Raw genomic sequence first — 17,190 nt, forward strand, 5'->3', positions numbered from 1 at the left:
AGAAAGGGATGTGTTTCTATTGTAGTTGCAGAAGAGAAAGGGGTGAGTGTTTCTATTGTAGTTGCAGAAGAGAAAGGGATGTGTGTTTCATTTGTAGTTGAAGAAGAGAAAGGGCTTTGTTTCTATTGTGGTTGAAGAAGAGAAAGGGCTGTGTCTTTCTATTGTAGTTGAAGAGGAGAAAGGGCTGTGTGTTTCTATTGTAGTTGAAAAAGAGAAAGGGCTGTGTGTTTCTATTGTAGTTGAAGAAGAGAAAGGACTGTGTTTCTATTGTAGTTGAAGAAGAGAAAGGGCTTTGTTTCTAATGTAGTTGAAGAAGAGAAAGGGCTGTGTGTTTCTATTGTAGTTGAAGAAGAGAAAGGGCTGTGTGTTTCTTTTGTAGTTGAAGAAGAGAAAGGGCTGTGTGTTTCTATTGTAGTTGAAGAAGAGAAAGGGCTGTGTGTTTCTATTGTAGTTGAAGAAGAGAAAGTACTGTGTTTCTATTGTAGTTGAAGAAGAGAAAGGGCTGTGTTTCTATTGTAGTTGAAGAAGAGAAAGGGCTGTGTGTTTCTATTGTAGTTGAAGAAGAGAAAGGGCTGTGTGTTTCTATTGTAGTTGAAGAAGAGAAAGGGCTGTGTGTTTCTATTGTAGTTGAAGAAGAGAAAGGACTGTGTGTTTCTATTGTACTTGAAGAAGATAAAGGACTGTGTGTTTCTATTGTACTTGAAGAAGAGAAAGGACTGTGTTTCTATTGTAGTTGAAGAAGAGAAAGGACTGTGTGTTTCTATTGTAGTTGAAGAAGAGAAAGGGCTGTGTGTTTCTATTGTAGTTGAAGAAGAGAAAGGACTGTGTTTCTATTGTAGTTGAAGAAGAGAAAGGACTGTGTTTCTATTGTAGTTGAAGAAGAGAAAGGACTGTGTTTCTATTGTAGTTGAAGAAGAGAAAGGGCTGTGTTTCTATTGTAGTTGAAGAAGAGAACGGGCTGTGTGTTTCTATTGTAGTTGAATAGGAGAAAGGACTGTGTTTCTATTGTAGTCGAAGAAGAGAAACGGCTGTGTGTTTCTATTGTACTTGAAGAAGAGAAAGGGCTGTGTGTTTCTATTGTAGTTGCAGAAGAGAAAGGGCTGTGTGTTTCTATTGTAGTTGAAGAAGAGAAAGGACTTTGTTTCTATTGTAGTTGAAGAAGAGAAAGGACTGTTTGTTTCTATTGTAGTTGAAGAAGAGAAAGGGCTTTGTTTCTATTGTAGTTGCAGAAGAGAAAGGGATTTGTTTCTATTGTAGTTGCAGAAGAGAAAGGGATGTGTTTCTATTGTAGTTGCAGAAGAGAAAGGGATGTGTTTCTATTGTAGTTGAAGAAGAGAAAGGGCTTTGTTTCTATTGTAGTTGCAGAAGAGAAAGGGATGTGTTTCTATTGTACTTGAAGAAGAGAAAGGGATGTGTTTATATTGTAGTTGCAGAAGAGAAAGGGGTGTGTGTTTCTATTGTAGTTGCAGAAGAGAAAGGGATGTGTGTTTCATTTGTAGTTGAAGAAGAGAAAGGGCTTTGTTTCTATTGTGGTTGAAGAAGAGAAAGGGCTGTGTCTTTCTATTGTAGTTGAAGAGGAGAAAGGGCTGTGTGTTTCTATTGTAGTTGAAAAAGAAAAAGGGCTGTGTGTTTCTATTGTAGTTGAAGAAGAGAAAGGACTGTGTTTCTATTGTAGTTGAAGAAGAGAAAGGGCTGTGTGTTTCTATTGTAGTTGAAGAAGAGAAAGGACTGTGTTTCTATTGTAGTTGAAGAAGAGAAAGGGCTGTGTGTTTCTTTTGTAGTTGAAGAAGAGAAAGGGCTGTGTGTTTCTATTGTAGTTGAAGAAGAGAAAGGGCTGTGTGTTTCTATTGTAGTTGAAGAAGAGAAAGTACTGTGTTTCTATTGTAGTTGAAGAAGAGAAAGGGCTGTGTTTCTATTGTAGTTGCAGAAGAGAAAGGACTGTGTTTCTATTGTAGTTGAAGAAGAGAAAGGGCTGTGTTTCTATTGTAGTTGAAGAAGAGAAAGTGCTGTGTGTTTCTATTGTAGCTGAAGAAGAGAAAGGACTGTGTGTTTCTATTGTACTTGAAGAAGATAAAGGACTGTGTGTTTCTATTGTACTTGAAGAAGAGAAAGGACTGTGTTTCTATTGTAGTTGAAGTAGAGAAAGGACTGTGTGTTTCTATTGTAGTTGAAGAAGAGAAAGGGCTGTGTGTTTCTATTGTAGTTGAAGAAGAGAAAGGACTGTGTTTATATTGTAGTTGAAGAAGAGAAAGGACTGTGTTTCTATTGTAGTTGAAGAAGAGAAAGGACTGTGTTTCTATTGTAGTTGAAGAAGAGAAAGGACTGTGTTTCTATTGTAGTTGAAGAAGAGAAAGGACTGTGTGTTTCTATTGTAGTTGAAGAAGAGAAAGGGCTGTGTGTTTCTTTTGTAGTTGAAGAAGAGAAAGGGCTGTGTTTCTATTGTAGTTGAAGAAGAGAAAGGACTGTGTGTTTCTATTGTACTTGAAGAAGAGAAAGGACTGTGTTTCTATTGTAGTTGAAGAAGAGAAAGGACTGTGTGTTTCTATTGTAGTTGAAGAAGAGAACGGGCTGTGTGTTTCTATTGAATTGAGAGAGAGAGGGAGCAAGACAGGGAGACTTCAGATGGGAGGAAGTGACACATCTTAATTAATATATTTGTCTTAAAATGGACTAAAATGGCCATTTTATTATGATTTTATATTTAAAAAATTGTGATACAAATGTAAAAAGCATGTCAAACATCCTTCCTCCCAATTAAGTTTTTATGTGAGAATTGCCAGAACAATCTAGGGCACACAAAATATTTTTTGGCTGTCCTGACGTTGAATGCTCCTAGAGAGGTGAGGACTGAGAGAGGAGAGACAGAGGAAGAGAGAAAGGTAGAGAGAGAGAGAAGGAGAGAGAGAGACACGGGTTGCCGGCGCACTGTCAAATTAAGCTCTCCAATGGCCTTTTCCTGTTTCTTTGTGTTGCCGCTATCTGGCTAGCCGTGTTATTCACCAAGCACAATGGGACAGAAAGAGACGTGGCTGCCGCTCCTCCAGCCTCTGCCTTGTAAGTCATTTCAACTACCGTCGGCAGATTGGAGCCGAGGCAGCGCAACTGGAATGTTAAACGGAGCCCTTGCCCCATTCTCTGCTATGGGAAATTAGGTCTCCATTGTGGCTCAACGGCAGAATGAACACGGTAAAATGTAAAGGCCAATACCCCAGCTAAATTGTTATACGACACTCTCTCCGTTAGACTACTCTTGAAACTACCTTTCCAAAAGGCTCTGTAATCATTTATTTCATGATTAAAGCGCTGTAAACTGTAATTGTTTTAGCGCCGAAGTGATTGTGAAGCTGTATGATTGCTGTAAGCGAATAGGACTGTGTTTATGCCGTTGATAAGCTCGATAAGAGTGCACAGTATTGATTTCTGGAACAATGGATTACAGCTCAGAGCCAATTGCTTATCTAGTGCACTTGTTACTGTATATAATCCTACTAGCAGACTGCTTGGGGTCATTGGGGTCAGTAACGCAGGCTTACATTGCTCTTCGGGTTAAGGTTCAAGGAAGACCAACGGTCTCAGTGTTTCTAGCTTTTCATTCAAGTGGTCTTAATTCATACTCTGTCTTAAGCCAATCTTTCTCAGTTTCAAACCATTTTCTCTGGCTGTGGACACATCTTTTTTCTCCAGTTGGCTACACTCCTTCCATGAAAAATGACATATAACCTTTTCTTCTGGTAAATGTAATGGGTACCACAGGACTGTAGCAGTGGGAATGTAGGAGTCACGTGTTCACTAGCTTTGAGTTTCACTTAGCTAATAACCCCCCAATAGACACACACACACACCCACACACACACTTATAGCAAACACACACATGCACACTCACGTGCACACACGCATGAACGCACGCGCACACACACGCACACACACACTTATAGCAAATGCACACATGAACGCACAAGCATGCATGAACGCGCACACACGCACACGCACATATCCACCCTTCCCACTCTACACAAACACACAGTGGAGTGCTGACATGACTTTGACAATGAGTTACTATCCATCTGTCACGGCTTTAGCCCAGTCAGGCACCAAACCTTAACTGAAAAATAGATCTGAGGTCAGTACAAAGGTTCATCTGACCAATGAGTATCCTTCAGACCGCTGTCGTCGGGCAGCACGGTGTGACTGGGAATATACCAGCAGGAATTTACAGAGACAGACTTAATGGGCTTTACTTAGAGAGGTGGAGAGAGGTGGAGAAGTGGTGGAGGAGAGGAGAGATGTGGGGTGAGGAGAGGAGAGATGTGGGGTGACGAGAGGAGAGAGGAGATGAGAGGAGAGAGGGGATGAGAGGAGAAGGGAGATGAGGGGATGAGAGGAGAGGAGAGAGGAGATGAGAGGAAAGAGGAGATGAGAGAAGAGAGGGGAAGAGAGGAGAGATGTGGGGTGAGGAGAGGAGAGGAGAGAGGGGATGAGAGGAGAGAGGGGATGAGAGGAGAGAGGAGATGAGAGGAGAGAGGAAAGAGAGGAGAAGGGAGATGAGGGGATGAGAGGAGGGAGGAGATGAGAGGGGAAGAGAGGATAGATGTGGGGTGAGGAGAGGAGAGAGGAGATGAAAGGAGAAGAGAGTAAACAGGAGGTGAAAGGTGGCTGTTCTGTAATTTGTTTCAGTTCTGTTCTGCCCCTCATCTCTGTGTCTGGGGCAGGCTGTGGGTCAGTGTTTCTGGGCCAGGCATCCTGAGGAGAGAGCAGTTCACCTCTGGTCTGTACCGCTGAGCTAGCCTACCATCTGGTTCCAGTCCAAACACGTCTACTAGCTAAGCCTCTGTTGCCCCCACATCTCCTCCTGTCTGTGTTTGTGTGTGTGTGTGATTTGTGTGTTACACCATATCCTCGTGTATGTGTGTGTGTGTGTGTTTGTGCGCACCCTGCCATCCCTGCCCGCCTCCCGTCATTCGCTAGCATGAAATGCCAGTTGGATGCTAGCTTCCATCACCATGACACCATCACTCCCTCTAAAATGAAGTCCCCTTTTTTTTTTAAATCAACTCTCTGGCAACAGTTTTAGTTCCGTTTCTCTTTTCCTCCCTTCATTGTAGCAAGTGACACTCAGTACATGGGAAGGCATTCAACTGAATACAGGGTCATATTTATTAGTGCACAGCGTAGCAAAAGGTTTTGCAACGGAAAATGAAAAGAAGTATTTCTTATTCCGGTTGTCCTTCCCCGTTTCAGTCAGTTTTCTCCCTTTTGGTGCCAAATGAACACGCGCCAGTGCTCAGTTGGAGTTTAACACTGAAATTCCCTCGCTCCGGGATTTTCAGATTAGCTATTTGTTTTCTGATAAGCCCCGTATTGGTAGGCGGGATATTTCGCGAGGATTTGTGGCTTATGAGCAAGTCAGTGGATATTGCCTTATTTGTGGCTTTCTGCAGATGATCCATGTGCGCTCAGAGTTCGAATGGAGGGATAAACGAGAGAAAAACAGAGGGCGAAAGCAGAGAGAATGAGAGGGTGTGTGGTGGCGTCAAGGCATGCTGGAGCCAGATCATCAGTCAGTTATCTAGCTGACACATCTCCTGCAGATCTCACACTGGATGAAGCCCCTGTGTCTTCGTGTGTGTCTGTGGGTGTGTGTGTACCTGTACCAGTATCTCTGTGTGTGTGTGTGTGTGTGTGTGTGTGTGTGTGTGTGTGTGTGTGTGTGTGTGTGTGTGTGTGTGTGTGTGTGTGTGTGTACCTGTACCAGTACCTGTGTGTGTGTGTCTGTGTGCATCTACCCGTGTCTGCCCGCCTGTTTACACCTGCTAAAATACCTACACAGTGAGGGCGCAGACTGGAGCATCTGTTTTCACACTCTCAATGGGTGTGCGTTTCTTTATCTCGCCACCCTGTCTCGCTAACTGATGGGTAATATGTAAAATGGAGTGTGTGTTTACCTCACCTGTGGTAGACTCTCTACTCAGGGTGAGCGGCTGACTTGATGAGGTCATATAGGCCTAGCTGCCATGACACTGTTCACTCAGGACCCATTCAATCTGCCGGTTCTGGGTCGAGGGACAGATTGGCGATTCAGTGAAGTGGATTTTCAATTGGTATTACCGTACTTGTGTTCATGCTGTATGCCGTCCATACTCTTCAGAGGCTTCATATAATATCCGCTTGTTAGAGAAGTGGAAGGTGTTTATTGTTGTGGAGGCATTCTGTTTGATGTGTTTTCTGGATGCTTCATTTTATGGTTTCCTGTTTCCTGTTTCTTGATTTCATGCATTCCAAGCCTCTGAATTGTTTCATCTTCTATGCTGCTTTCTCTCTGATCTGTATTCAACACACTCACACGCACACGCACATGGTCGCGCACACAAACAAACAAACAGCTGATTTAGCTGATCAGTGTAGGGAACAGCCCCAGTAGTGCTTGAGGTCTGGCCCAGAACACAGACCTAAATGCCACGGCTGTCATCTGAGACTGTAACAAGCGGAGCAGAGCTGAGCAGCTTTCTCCCAGGCTCCTGTTGCCCACAGAGCTGTAGCAAAGCCAATGCTAACCGTCTGCACTCAGGCAATATCCAAAGGCACCCGTGTCAGCTTGGAGTGGGAGTGTGTAGGACCCGGCTGCCAAAACCCAGTCATAGCCATTTGTTATGAATTATTTTTTTATCCCTTTTTTATCCCATTTTGCATAATTGTTGTTGTTGTTTCCAGTTGCTGGGATGCCCATTGTTGAGGAGAAACTAAGGCTTCATTGTGGATCTAAAGATGAGCCGAAGAGCCGTTATCTTCTGGATTTGATTCCCTGTATGAAACACCTCACGTTTAGCCTCTCCCAGTCAAAGGGAACAAAGAGGAAACCAGAGGCTTCGAGGTAATCGTTCCCTCCACTACACCTGCTGCTGGAGCTGCCTGGTCTGATGTGTGCTACCGGAATCAAAGTGTGACACCTCGCGCGGCATGTTACAACACCGACACTGCACACGCTGCTGTGCAGCCTCGTTAAACATGCATTGCCGTCAACCTGCTCCTTCCAAGCTGTTTCTCTTCACACCTGAGAGCCACTCAGTGTATAGCCACACACACACCAACACACATAAATGGACACAGAAGCCCATCCACACACACGCACACACGCACACATAAACCCACACAGCTCTTCTGAGCAACAGTAGTCTCCTGATACAGCTGTAAGCTCCTTGGCGTTGTGACATATTTCTGCTTTATCAAACGAGGAGAGTTACAAACTACACACCAGTCAGAGTTATACTTACACTACATCTTTAATAATAATAAGCTTTGCAATAGCATTTGACTTTCAACAATTCACTATTTCTAATGAATCGTTGAGAAGTACCACCAGAAAAGTACAAAGATCTTTTATAGCCAAGATACATACACCCTCTCAACTTACATGACGAATCACAGATCTTAGGAACAGTTCACAAAGAAATACTTTTTCTTGAGAAAGGAGTATCCCTTAGCCAGATAACATTCGCTATTAATTCTCGTTGAGTTTGGTCCCTCAGACAAGGTTCTAATCTCGTTCCTGGTACTTCATAGTACATAAACACCAACTCATCCAATGGCATATATCAATGATCAACTCTAGATACTCCCATCTCAAGTAAACCCCCTCCTGAACCCACTCCTGGACAAGCTCACCGAGGGGAGTGAGCCTCTAGGTCATACACTATCCCAGGATAAGTGTAAGATCAGAGAGGACATACAATGTTTCCAGACACTGCCATACACCTCCCCCCAATGGGAAAAGGAGGAAGTGACTGGCGCACAGACATTGTGGAGACAAGTAATTGGTTCCCCATTAATCACGCCATCCCTTCACATGGTTTAAGAATAGGTAAAGACACATTCACATATGAAGACAATGTTCCATTCTGTTCTCTTCCCTTTCTGATATTCTGCATAGCACCAGGGACATGTAAAAGACAAGCCTGACCTCTCCCCTCTCTGGGCCCCAAGTGACTGAGCCCCAGCTTAGGGAAAAGTGCAACTGCCAACACTATAGTCCAAAAGGATACATTCTAATGAAGTATCTCACATAAGCATATTATGCAAATAAAACATCTTAATTATCTATGTTACCCAACTAATTCTGATTCATCCGCCACATTCCCCTCTCAAGGAAGGGACTCCGTCCCTTCTGGAGAATCAGAACAGTAACATGGTACCTTACTAACAGTAGTTGCAGAGTATATGAATTATAAAAATAAAAAAAATACATTTTTAAAATGTAAAGAAAATAGGGAATCAAATCCCTTCATTGTCTAGTACCTTATTTCCATGCAAGCCTTCTCCCTTCAGGAACTGAGTTTACAACCTTTATACCACAAGACAGACTTGCACATATTTAATGCATAATGCAGTGCATGTAACAATGGAGTTTAATAAAATAAGCTTTAGTTATCCATCACACTCCAATGGATCAGAATAGTATTTGGAAATGACTATTTCCATTCCAGAAACTAAAATTAGCATATCTTGTTGAACAAATCCAGGTAATGACTCCTAGTTAAATTAAAATGTATCCCCTTGGTGCCTAATGAACATGACCCAAGACAAGCATCATGATTCCACTATTTATAAGGCAATGCCTATAGATCAAATAGATTAGGATCATTTTCCCTCTCCAGATCAGAGTTCACCCTCTCCATTCACCAGGACATGCTTATGATAGCGTCAACATCTTTAGTTCATAACAACAATCAAAACAGTTCTTCAGTTTTAAAAATCATTCAATTTCCAAATTAAATCATAATTAGAACCCAGTTAATTATCCAACCAAAATTTAGAATGACATTGCTCAGTGATTCAAATTGGTCTTATCACTCAAAGTAAAAAATTCAATTTAACACATATCGACATTGGCAGAATGTACATTTATATTAACATCCAGTATAATTATTCCATAATTCTACTATTAACTTTTTTTTCACGATTATAATACAGATCAGTATCTCAATGCATTCTTAATCTAAATTACTATAATTTTACGTGGTGTAGACCTCTACAATCAACCTGATACCACAAAAGTCTTAAACAATTTTGGCCACAGTTGACCAACCCCCTCCTTCAGGCGCGATTCTTCTGGCGTCCTTTTCGTTCTTCTTCAGATAACTTTACAGTTCAAAGGGGATGGCCCATGATAATATCCCAATTTCAATGTCTCACATTTACCACCCATTATGTCTTGTCCATTCGTCAACCAGTATACCAGCAACATAAGAGAAGTTTAGAACAGATTTCTCTCCATGCTCACTCCACGTGGACTCCTCTCACACTCCTGAGAGAAACATAAAAGAAAAGCAGTTGATAGCTTAGATCGGATACTGTACACCGATTTCTGGCTCGGCTCTTTTCTCACGGTAGAAGTGGTTTGGACAGGGCCTTATTCAACGCCTTTGTCACTCTTCTTCAGCCGGTTAGAGGGGGTTTCGAGGTACACACACTGTTCGGTCTAATTATCTCTTCCATGCATTAAGATACCGTCTGATGTCACTTTTCATGATAACCTCGAAAGAACAGATCAGAACAACAGTTTAGTTCAGTTCATTAACCTTTCTCGCCCCGGGGTTCCGCTAGCGGAACACCCACAACATTCCGCTGCCTTCGCAGCGCGCGAAATTCAAAAATATTTTTTCAAAATATTTAACTTCCACTCATTAACAAGTCCAATACAGCAAATGAAAGATAAACATCTTGTGAATCCAGCCATGTCCGATTTTTAAAATGTTTTAAAAACGAAAACAATATATATTTATGTTAGCTCACTACAATAGCCAAACACACAACGCCATGTTTTCACCGCCAACATAGCTTTCACAAAACCCACAAATAGAGATAAAATTAATCACTAACCTTTGAACAACTTCAGATGACAGTCTTATAACATCATGTTATACAATACATTTATGTTTTGTTCGAAAATGTGCATATTTATAGGTATAAATCGTAGTTTTACATTGCAGCCACCGTCACAAATAGCACCAAAACAGCCAGAATAATTATAGAGAGCAACGTGAAATACCCAAATACTCATCATAAAACATTTATGAAAAATACATGTTGTACAGCAAATGAAAGATAAACATCTTGTGAATCCAGCCAATATTTCCGATTTTTTTATGTTTTACATGGAAAACAAAACATATATTTATGTTAGCTCACCACAATATCCAAAAACACAACGCCATTTTTTCCACCGCAAAGGTAGCTTTCACAAAACCCACAAATAGAAATAAAATTAATCACTAACCTTTGAACAACATCAGATGACTTATAACATCATGTTATACAATACATTTATGTTTTGTTCGAAAATTTGCATATTTATAGCTACAAATCCTGGTTTTACATTGTGAATACGGCGACATAATGCACCAAATTGTCCGGAGAGATTTTGGACAGTCACGTAATCTAACCAAAAAAACTCATCATAAACTTTACTAAAAAATACATGTTGTACAGAAAATGAAAGATACACTGGTTCTTAATGCAACCGCTGTGTTAGATTTAAAAAAATAACTTTAGTAGAAAGTACAGCATGCAATATTGTGAGACAGCGCCCAGCAATTCTCCGCTATGTTGGAGCCAACATATACCACAAAAATACGAAATAACATCATGAATATTCTCTTACCTTTGATGATCTTCCATCAGAATGTAGTGCAAGGAGTTTCCACAATAAATCGTTGTTTTGTTTTAGAATGTCCATTTCTTCTGTCGAATTAGCAACTTTGGCTAGCATTGTGGAGGGCACATGTCCATCAACTCTTGGCGCATGGAACGAAAAATTCCAAAAGTCACAATAAACGTAGAATAAACTGGTCAAACTCGGCTGAAAATCCATCTTTATGATGTTTTTCAATATTTATGTATCCAATAAATTCCAAGACGGAGCATTTCGTCGTGTATACCTAACTCATTTCAGAAGACAATGTGGGGTTCCCTGGTGCGCGGCTAAATACTGCCAATAGGGCGGACCTGTCACTCCAAAAGCTCTCATTCGGTCTCACATCAAGCTAGACACCCCATTCAACATTCTACTGCCTGTTGACATCTAGTGGAAGGCGTATGAAGTGCATTCAGATCCATAAATATAAGGCAATTGAATAGGCAAGGCCTGACACAGAGCCCCATTTTCAGAATTATCACTTCCTGTTTTCAAGTTTGCTGCCAAATGAGTTCTGTTTTACTCACAGATATAATTCAAGCAGTTTTAGAAACTTCAGAGTGTTTTCTATCCAATAGTAATAATAATATGCATATCGTATGATCTAGAACAGAGTACGAGGCCGTTTAATTTGGGCACGGTTTTTCCCCAAAGTGAAAACAGCGCCCCCTATTCACTAAGAGGTTAACTACATGATAAATTATTGCTTTTAACAATTATTCTTAATACAAATGTCTAAACATACTTCAAAGAGAATAACAACACATTCTATTGAAACTATTCTTTCAAATTGGCTTATACTCCCCATCACAATTTCAACATCATCGTAGAGCCAAAGGATCAGGAAGTTAGACTTATAACCCATCGGGAATAGAACAGAACAAACAGAACAATACACTCCTTCACATCACTCAAGGTGTGTAAACTTAAATCCAAAACCTCAAAGAACTGAATACTCCCCCATTTTTAACACATAACTCTCCATGAGAGTAATGAATAAAACACTACTACTGGTACAAAAGATTTTAAAAAATTCAAATAACCTAATCAAATTAAAATCACTACTCTGAAACACTCCACAAAGAAAAATGATTGTACCTATATGGTCATAGGAAAATAGACTTAAAGCAGCCTACCCTTAGTCAAAGGCAATGCCCTCTCCTTCTTCACATTGGTCCAAATTACAGATATGGCTAAGAACTATAAACTCCATCATATTTATCAATTACACAAATTACCTTGAAATCAGTATTACAAATTACCTTAAATTCATTATCCAAATGGCTTTCCAATGAGGGTGATCAAGCCACAACGGAAAGTCATGATAGAGGTCATAGGTCATAGAAACCCTTCAAAGAAGGGTTTCTTACTGTATTAGACAAATGTAAGAAAAATTGTCAAACATTTCCTACATGTTGTATCCCAGGTTCCAGAACATTCCTTTATCAAAAGAATTCACGTGTTTAATTAAAACTCATAAATATTCCATGTGCGTGCGTGCCTTGGCACTAAATCAAATGGAAAATTCACCAAACCCAAAGGAAATTTCAAACAAAACCTAATAATAATGATAATTCCACTGTACTCCCTCAAATCATTAGTTTTAATCTACACCAATGTATATGTATGATTAATTGAACATGCGCTACCCTTAGATACAATTATCCTGGGATCATTACTATCTAAATGTAATAAATTTTTCCTCTGTCGCAAATGTAGTACATTTATTAGCGTAAGGAATCAGTGATATTTAATCCCAGGCATTTAATAAAAATTAAGACATGTTCTCCCATGTCTCGTTTAACATACTTTAGGTAACTTCCATCCGTCCCGGAAACAATAATCCTACTCAAACACATCAGACAATACAATGTTTAATTAAGTAAAATCAACACCTACAATAAACAAACAGTGAACAATAAACAAACCCATAACCCCTTTCCAGCAATCTAATCATTTCAACCTGTTGATATGTTCAGTAAAAACTATCCTGATTTTTAACAAATTTAAAATCTTTCAAAAGTTGGCGCTGTCTCATCAGCGTAAAAATCAAAACTAACTTTTTTCCACTCATATCCACAAGGTTTGCATTCCCCAAAGGTCAATACTGTTCAGCTTGTACATTAATGATCGTCCTTCTGTCTGTACAGGGTCTGAAGTTCCAATGTATGCAGATGATACAGTGATAAATGCATGCAAATAACAAACAAACAACTACACAAGAACCCACTACTGTAATGGTTGAGATGACAAAGTTGCTCAGAGACTCATGTTGCATCTCAATAAAAACCCAGTCTGCATGTCCCTCACAAAGCAAACAGCTGATCCCCTGAGACAGATGTCTATGTATCAGGGGAAAAGCTCCAGGTTGTATCTGATGCACCTGAGACAGATGTCTGTGTATCAGGGGAAAAGCTCCAGGTTGTATCTGATGCCCTTGAGACAGATGTCTATGTATCAGGGGAAAAGCTCCAGGTGGTATCTGATGCCCTGAGACAGATGTCTATGTATCAGGGGAAAGAGCTCCAGGTGGTATCTGATGCCCCTGAGACAGAGGTCTATGTATCAGGGGAAAAGCTCCGGGTGGTATCTGATGCCCTGAGACAGATCTCTATGTATCAGGGGAAAAGCTCCAGGTTGTATCTGATGCCCCTGAGACAGAGGTCTATGTATCAGGGGAAAAGCTCCAGGTGGTATCTGATGTTACTGAGACAGATGTCTATGTATCAGGGGAAAAGCTCCATGTTGTATCTGATGTTACTGAGACAGATGTCTATGTATCAGGGGAAAAGCTCCAGGTGGTATCTGATGTTACTGAGACAGATGTCTATGTATCAGGGGAAAAGCTCCAGGTGGTATCTGATGCCCCTGAGACAGATGTCTATGTATCAGGGGAAAAGCTCCATGTTGTATCTGATGCACCTGAGACAGATGTCTATGTATCAGGGGAAAAGCTCCAGGTTGTATCTGATGCACCTGAGACAGATGTCTATGTATCAGGGGAAAAGCTCCATGTTGTATCTGATGCCCCTGAGACAGATGTCTATGTATCAGGGGAAAAGCTCCAGGTTGTATCTGATGCCCCTGAGACAGATGTCTGTGTATCAGGGGAAAAGCTCCAGGTTGTATCTGATGCCCTTGAGACAGATGTCTATGTATCAGGGGAAAAGCTCCAGGTGGTATCTGATGCCCTGAGACAGAGGTCTATGTATCAGGGGAAAAGCTCCAGGTTGTATCTGATGCCCCTGAGACAGAGGTCTATGTATCAGGGGAAAAGCTCCGGGTGGTATCTGATGCCCTGAGACAGATGTCTATGTATCAGGGGAAAAGCTCCAGGTTGTATCTGATGCCCCTGAGACAGAGGTCTATGTATCAGGGGAAAAGCTCCAGGTGGTATCTGATGTTACTGAGACAGATGTCTATGTATCAGGGGAAAAGCTCCATGTTGTATCTGATGTTACTGAGACAGATGTCTATGTATCAGGGGAAAAGCTCCAGGTGGTATCTGATGTTACTGAGACAGATGTCTATGTATCAGGGGAAAAGCTCCAGGTGGTATCTGATGCCCCTGAGACAGATGTCTATGTGTCAGGGGAAAAGCTCCATGTTGTATCTGATCCTACTGAGACAGAGGTCTATGTATCAGGGGAAAAGCTCCAGGTTGTATCTGATGCTACTGAGACAGATGTCTATGTATCAGGGGAAAAGCTCCAGGTTGTATCTGATGCTCTGAGACAGAGGTCTATGTATCAGGGGAAAAGCTCCAGGTGGTATCTGATGCCCTGAGACAGAGGTCTATGTATCAGGGGAAAAGCTCCAGGTGGTATCTGATGCCCTGAGACAGAGGTCTATGTATCAGGGGAAAAGCTCCAGGTTGTATCTGATGCCCTGAGACAGATGTCTATGTATCAGGGGAAAAGCTCCATGTTGTATCTGATGCCCTGAGACAGATGTCTATGTATCAGGGGAAAAGCTCCATGTTGTATCTGATGCCCTGAGACAGATGTCTATGTATCAGGGGAAAAGCTCCAGGTGGTGTCTGATGCCCTGAGACAGAGGTCTATGTATCAGGGGAAAAGCTCCATGTTGTATCTGATGCCCTGAGACAGAGGTCTATGTATCAGGGGAAAAGCTCCAGGTGGTATCTGATGCCCCTGAGACAGAGGTCTATGTATCAGGGGAAAAGCTCCAGGTGGTATCTGATGCCCCTGAGACAGATGTCTATGTGTCAGGGGAAAAGCTCCATGTTGTATCTGATCCTACTGAGACAGAGGTCTATGTATCAGGGGAAAAGCTCCAGGTTGTATCTGATGCTACTGAGACAGATGTCTATGTATCAGGGGAAAAGCTCCAGGTGGTATCTGATGTCCCTGAGACAGATGTCTATGTATCAGGGGAAAAGCTCCAGGTGGTATCTGATGCTCTGAGACAGAGGTCTATGTATCAGGGGAAAAGCTCCAGGTGGTATCTGATGCCCTGAGACAGAGGTCTATGTATCAGGGGAAAAGCTCCAGGTGGTATCTGATGCTACTGAGACAGAGGTCTATGTATCAGGGGAAGAGCTCCAGGTTGTATCTGATGCCCCTGAGACAGAGGTCTATGTATCAGGGGAAAAGCTCCATGTTGTATCTGATGCTACTGAGACAGAGGTCTATGTATCAGGGGAAAAGCTCCAGGTTGTATCTGATGCCCCTGAGACAGATGTCTATGTATCAGGGGAAAAGCTCCAGGTGGTATCTGATGCCCTGAGACAGATGTCTATGTATCAGGGGAAAAGCTCCAGGTGGTATCTGATGCCCTGAGACAGATGTCTATGTATCAGGGGAAAAGCTCCAGGTGGTATCTGATGCCCTGAGACAGATGTCTATGTATCAGGGGAAAAGCTCCAGGTGGTATCTGATGCCCTGAGACAGATGTCTATGTATCAGGGGGAAAGCTCCAGGTTGTATCTGATGCCCCTGAGACAGATGTCTATGTATCTGATGCCCCTGAGACAGAGGTCTATGTATCAGGGGAAAAGCTCCAGGTTGTATCTGATGCCCCTGAGACAGATGTCTATGTATCAGGGGAAAAGCTCCAGGTGGTATCTGATGCCCCTGAGACAGATGTCTATGTATCAGGGGAAAAGCTCCAGGTGGTATCTGATGCCCTGAGACAGATGTCTATGTATCAGGGGAAAAGCTCCATGTTGTATCGGATGCCCTGAGACAGATGTCTATGTATCAGGGGAAAAGCTCCAGGTGGTATCTGATGCCCTGAGACAGAGGTCTATGTATCAGGGGAAAAGCTCCATGTGGTATCTGATGCCCCTGAGACAGATGTCTATGTATCAGGGGAAAAGCTCCAGGTGGTGTCTGATGCCCCTGAGACAGAGGTCTATGTATCAGGGGAAAAGCTCCAGGTGGTATCTGATGCCCTGAGACAGAGGTCTATGTATCAGGGGAAAAGCTCCAGGTGGTATCTGATGCCCCTGAGACAAATGTCTATGGATCAGGGGAAAAGCTCCAGGTGGTATCTGATGCCCCTGAGACCTGTGTCTATGTATCAGGGGAAAAACTCCAGGTGGTATCTGATGCTACTGAGACAGATGTCTATGTATCAGGGGAAAAGCTCCAGGTGGTATCTGATGCTACTGAGACAGATGTCTATGTATCCTGGGAAAAACTCCAGGTGGTATCTGATGCCCCTGAGACAGATGTCTATGTATCAGGGGAAAAGCTCCAGGTTGTATCTGATGCCCCTGAGACAGATGTCTATGTTTCAGGGGAAAAGCTCCAGGTTGTATCTGATGCCCCTGAGACAGATGTCTATGTATCAGGGGAAAAGCTCCATGTTGTATCTGATGTTACTGAGACAGATGTCTATGTATCAGGGGAAAAGCTCCAGGTGGTATCTGATGCTACTGAGACAGAGGTCTATGTATCAGGGGAAGAGCTCCAGGTTGTATCTGATGCCCCTGAGACAGAGGTCTATGTATCAGGGGAAAAGCTCCATGTTGTATCTGATGCTACTGAGACAGAGGTCTATGTATCAGGGGAAAAGCTACAGGTTGTATCTGATGCCCCTGAGACAGATGTCTATGTATCAGGGGAAAAGCTCCAGGCGGTATCTGATGCCCTGAGACAGATGTCTATGTATCAGGGGAAAAGCTCCAGGTGGTATCTGATGCCCTGAGACAGATGTCTATGTATCAGGGGAAAAGCTCCAGGTGGTATCTGATGCCCTGAGACAGATGTCTATGTATCAGGGGAAAAGCTCCAGGTGGTATCTGATGCCCTGAGACAGATGTCTATGTATCAGGGGGAAAGCTCCAGGTTGTATCTGATGCCCCTGAGACAGATGTCTATGTATCTGATGCCCCTGAGACAGAGGTCTATGTATCAGGGGAAAAGCTCCAGGTTGTATCTGATGCCCCTGAGACAGATGTCTATGTATCAGGGGAAAAGCTCCAGGTGGTATCTGATGCCCCTGAGACAGATGTCTATGTATCAGGGGAAAAGCTC

At 42.3% G+C, this 17,190-nt stretch overlaps 1 protein-coding gene across 4 annotated transcripts in view; it reads left to right on the plus strand.

Moving 5' to 3' along the window:
• Nucleotides 1–17,190, plus strand: part of LOC129823648 (ephrin type-B receptor 1-B) — a 482,949-nt gene that overhangs the window by 104,975 nt on the left and 360,784 nt on the right. The gene's annotated exons all lie outside the window — the stretch shown is intronic.

The sequence above is a fragment of the Salvelinus fontinalis genome, chromosome 26 (assembly GCF_029448725.1).
Source record: "Salvelinus fontinalis isolate EN_2023a chromosome 26, ASM2944872v1, whole genome shotgun sequence".
Taxonomy (NCBI): domain Eukaryota; kingdom Metazoa; phylum Chordata; class Actinopteri; order Salmoniformes; family Salmonidae; genus Salvelinus; species Salvelinus fontinalis.